This window comes from Teleopsis dalmanni, chromosome X (genome assembly GCF_002237135.1).
Source record: "Teleopsis dalmanni isolate 2A chromosome X, ASM223713v2, whole genome shotgun sequence".
In the NCBI taxonomy this organism is placed as follows: domain Eukaryota; kingdom Metazoa; phylum Arthropoda; class Insecta; order Diptera; family Diopsidae; genus Teleopsis; species Teleopsis dalmanni.
In genome coordinates this window covers 102,101,845-102,107,365 of record NC_051848.1, presented here as the reverse complement: position 1 = coordinate 102,107,365, position 5,521 = coordinate 102,101,845, and the positions used below count along the sequence as shown (strand labels likewise).

The window sequence follows — 5,521 nt, the reverse complement described above, 5'->3', positions numbered from 1 at the left end:
GAAATTAGGAGGATATGGACTTTTACGAGTATTTTCATTTATTTCATTTGTTTGTTTAAAATTTAATTATTTTTTCATTAGAATTTCTTTGATTGGAGGGATTTTGATTAGTTTAAATTGTTTACGTCAAGTTGATATAAAGTCATTAATTGCTTATTCTTCTGTTGCTCATATAGGGATTGTTTTAGCAGGAATTATAAATTTAAGAAATTGAGGAATTTGTGGAGGGTATAGATTAATAATTGGTCATGGGTTATGTTCTTCAGGTTTATTTTGTTTAGCTAATATTAGATATGAGCGATTAGGTAGACGAAGATTATTAATTAATAAAGGGTTATTAAATTTTATACCTTCTTTAACTTTGTGATGATTTTTATTGAGATCTGGAAATATAGCTGCTCCTCCTACATTAAATTTATTAGGGGAAATTTCTTTAATAAATAGAATTGTAAGTTGATCTTGGTATTCAATGATTACTTTATCATTTTTATCTTTTTTTAGAGCAGCATATACTTTATATTTGTATTCTTATAGACAACATGGAAAATTTTATTCAGGGGTTTATTCTTTTAGAATAAATAACATACGAGAATTTTTATTATTATTGTTACATTGAGTTCCTTTAAATTTATTGATTATAAAAAGTGAAATAATTTTTTTTTGATTATATTTAAATAGTTTAATTAAAACGTTGATTTGTGGTGTCAAAAATATAAAATTTTATTTTAAATTGTGAAAAATTTATCTTTATGTAGAATAAGATTTTGATTATTAATTAATTTAAGAATTATTTCTTTTATTTTTGGTTTAATATTTATTAATCATGATTATTCAATTTTTTTAGAATGAGAGTTAATTTCTTTAAATAGAATTAGAGTTGTAATAACTTTTTTATTTGATTGAATAAGATTAATTTTTATATCTTTTGTTTTATTAATTTCGTCTTTAGTAATTTATTATAGAAAAGAGTATATAGCAGGAGATATAAATATTAATCGATTTATTTTATTAGTTTTGTTATTTGTTATATCAATAATATTTTTAATTATTTCTCCAAATTTAGTTAGAATTTTATTAGGATGGGATGGTTTAGGATTAGTGTCTTATTTATTAGTAATTTATTTTCAAAATGTAAAATCTTATAATGCGGGGATATTAACTGTTTTATCAAATCGTATTGGAGATGTTGCTTTATTATTAGCAATTGCTTGAATATTAAATTATGGATCTCGAAATTACATTTTTTTATTAAAATTTAATGTTTCAGATATAAATATATTGATTATTGGGGTATTAATTGTATTAGCTGCAATAACTAAAAGAGCTCAAATTCCATTTTCAGCTTGATTACCTGCAGCAATAGCAGCTCCTACTCCTGTATCAGCTTTGGTGCATTCATCTACTCTTGTTACTGCTGGAGTTTATTTATTAATTCGGTTTAATTTATTAGTTGGGGGCACAATTATAGGACAAGGATTGTTATTAATTTCAGGATTGACAATATTTATATCAGCGTTAGGAGCTAATTTTGAATTTGATTTAAAAAAAATTATTGCATTATCTACTTTAAGTCAATTGGGGTTAATAATGAGAATTTTATCTATAGGATTTTATAAATTAGCTTTTTTTCATTTATTAACTCATGCTTTATTTAAAGCATTATTGTTTATGTGTGCTGGGGCTATTATTCATAATATAAATAATTTGCAAGATATTCGTTTAATAGGAGGATTAAGAAGTTATATACCTTTTACATGTAGATGTTTTAATGTTGCTAATTTAGCTTTATGTGGAATACCTTTTTTGGCTGGATTTTATTCTAAAGATATAATTTTAGAAATTGTGTCATTGAATTATGTTAATATATTTTCTTTTTTTCTTTTCTACAGGGTTAATAGTTAGATACTCAATTCGTTTAGTTTATTATTCATTAGTTGGAAATTTTAATTTTTATAGATTAAATTTATTAAGAGATAATAGTTGAATTATATTAAAAGGGATATCTGGTTTATTATTTATAAGAATTATTGGGGGAGGATTTTTAAATTGGTTGTTATTTGGTACTCCTTCAATAATTTGTTTACCTTTTTTATTAAAAATATTAACTTTAATTGTGTGTATTTTAGGAGGATTAATAGGGTATTATATTTCAAAAATTTCTTTATATTTTTTCAATAAATCTTTACAAAATTATTTTATTTCTTTATTTTTTGGTTCAATGTGATTTATACCTAATATTGTTACATATGGGTTAATTTTTAATTTTTTATTTTTAGGTGAAAAGTTATATAAAAGTTTTGATCAGGGTTGATCTGAATTTTTTGGAGGATTTTATTTATATAAAAATTTATTAGGTTATTCAAAATTTAACCAAATTTTGCAAAATAATAGTTTAATTATAATATTAATAAGTTTATTTTTTTTAGTATTAATATTTTTTGTTGTTTGGTATTTAAATAGCTTATAATTAGAGTATTACGTTGAAGTTGTAAGGGAGATTTATATTATCTTTAAATATTTAATGAATTAAAATTAGTAATTTATAAATAAAAATATTTATTTTTACAATGAAAATGTAATGTTTTTGTTAAACTAATAAATAAATATAGAAATATAAATGGAATTTAACCATTAAAAATAAAAGTTAGCAACTTTTTTTTGTTCATCATATTTCTTTAATTGGAATTTTATTCAATTTTATTATTAACAGTAATAAACCTCTATTTTGGTTTCAATTAATATTAAGAATAAGGGTAATTTACCTAATTTTTAGGTCGAAACTAAATGTGATGTATCACTTCATATTCTTTATAAGATAGATTACATAAAATAATATTTTTTGAATGCAAATCAAATGTTAAATTTAACTACAATCCTTAAATAATTTTTTTATTTAATTAGATCAATTTAATATACCTTGATTTCATTCATGATATACTCCAATTAATAGAATAATTAAAAAAATAATTGAAGTTATTCTTCATATAAATAAATTTAAAAAATTTAAAATTATAATCATAGGTAAAATTAATGCAATTTCAACATCGAAAATTAAAAAATAATTGTAATTAAAAAAAAATGAACTGAAAATGGAATTCGTGAAGAAGATTTTGGATCGAATCCACATTCAAAAGGGGAATTTTTTTCTCGATCATTAAGTATTTTTTTTGATAAAATTTTTTTTTTTTTTTTTATTATTATTATTATATAAATACAATCTGTAAAAGAACATTCAGTATTATTTATGAACATAAAAATAGAAAAAGTGATTTGTAGACATGTGCGGGACACTCAGTAGTAAACACCGCTAAAGATTAAATTACAACTAATAATAATGATGACTAATGATAGTGAGTAAATAGTTGGCTATATAAATATTAAATTTCAGTGAGTTTACAATTACGATTCACGTGTTTAGGGTTCTACTTGGCAAGTCCGACGTAGAAAATCTTCTTAGTCGACGTGGATGATTGATATCTGATAGTAGCTCGTGTGCCAGTGGGTTCGGGTGATTTGATAGTCTTATACGATAGTTTTTGCTGACTGTTTGTATTGTTTCAAACACTGATGGGACGTGGAGATCGCGCTGTAAAGTGCTATTTGGAATATACCATGGAGCAGCCGCACATAAACGAAGTATTTTTGATTCAAATCTTTGCAATATCGCTATATTAGATTTTGCAGCTGTTCCCCAGATCGAGACACCGTAGGTCCATATTGGTTTTAAAATAACTTTATATAAAAGTACTTTATTGTTCAGTGATAGTTTTGAATTTTGGCAAAGAAGCCAGTGCATGGAGCGCATTTTTAAACCCAGTTGCTTGCGTTTCGTAAATATATGATGTTTCCAGGTGAGACGCCGATCAACATGAACACCTAGATACTTCACGTGATCGGATTGTGGTAGTACGTTATTATTTAGAGTGACTGGTGGACAGTAACCATTGCGAAGAGTGAATGTGATTTGTGCAGATTTGGATTCATTAGCTTTAATGCGCCATTTGTTTAGCCACACTTGGATGCTATCTAGGTTTGTTTGCAACTGACTAGAAGCGACTGTTGGGTTTTTGCTTTTAGCCATGATCACTGTGTCATCGGCAAAAGTTGCGGTATATGTTGATGGGTTAAGTGGTAAGTCAGCTGTGAACAGTGTGTAGAGGGTTGGACCTAGTACACTCCCTTGTGGAACTCCAGCTTTTATCGGGAAGATTTTCGTATTATAATCTTCTATTTTAACCATGAAATATCGGTTATTGATATAAGACTTAAGTAACAAATAGAAGCTGTGTGGTAGATGTAATTTCAATTTGTAGAGCAGTCCGGTGTGCCATACCTTGTCAATTGCTTGCGTTATATCGATAAATGCTGCAGTGCAGTATTCTTTTCTTTCCAGTCCATCTCTTGCATATTGATAAACACGATTTACCTGTTCAATGGTTGAGTGGCTGTTTCGAAAGCCGAATTGGTGAGCAGGAATTAGTAAGCGACTTTGGGTGATCTGGTTAAGACGCTTTAAGAGTATTTTTTCGAAGACTTTGGAGAGCACCGGAAGTAAGCTTATAGGTCGATAAGATGTAACTAACTCTAAAGGTTTACCTGGTTTTGGTATCAGCATAATTTGAGCTACTTTCCATTGACTTGGATAGTATTCTTGACATATAATAGCATTAAAAAGTTGGTTGATGAAAACAAGACCAATGTTTGGAAGCTCTTTCAACACTTTGCCAGTAATCAAATCGTACCCAGGAGCCTTTTTGGTTTTAATTTTAGTCTTAATTGTCCATTTAATTTCTTGTATTGTGGTTTTAGGAACCGGGAAGTCCATTTGATGTGGTGTTTGCAGGAAAGACTCAATTTCAGTGTCGTCTTCATAACTTATGCACGGGTATGGTTGAAATACACCTTGAAGATGCTCTGCGAAAATTTGAGCCTTGTCGATTCTGGATCTAGCCCACTGTCCATTATACATTTTGAGTGGTGGAATGTGTGGTGTTGATCCATTCAGCTTACGAGTGGCCCGCCATAAGGAATAGTCGGTTTCTTCACTGGGAGATAATTCAGATAGGTATGTTTCAATGTTTTTGTTTTTGTTCTCCCTTAGGGTTTCTTTAAGTTTTTTTATCGCTTCATTCAAACGTCTTTTGTCTTCACGATTTTTTGTTATTTGCCAAATTCGTCGCAATTTACGTTTCTGAAGTAGCTGTTCCTTTATGCCTCTGTCTATGTGTTCTTCTTTGTATTCATTAAAATGTATGGTTGAGTTCCACGCGGCATTCTGTACGGTTGTATTAAATTGCTCGACCGCAGATTCGATATCGGTACCGGTTTTGAGTGGGATGTTGGTTGTTAAATTTTCATTTATGATGCTTCTGAAAATACTCCAGTCTGTTCTTTTGTTGTATAATCGAGGCTCTTTGTTCTTTACAAAAATTTTAGAGTTCAACTCCATAATAAGGGGAGAGTGGTCTGAGGAAAGATCTAAACTGGAATGAATCGATAATAGTGAGCTTGAAATGCCTTT

The 5,521-nt window shown here is 27.9% G+C and overlaps 1 pseudogene; it reads left to right on the top strand.

Moving 5' to 3' along the window:
• The first annotated feature begins 927 nt into the window (after nucleotides 1-927).
• Nucleotides 928-1,991, top strand: LOC119687533 (annotated as a pseudogene).
• The last annotated feature ends 3,530 nt before the right edge of the window (nucleotides 1,992-5,521 follow it).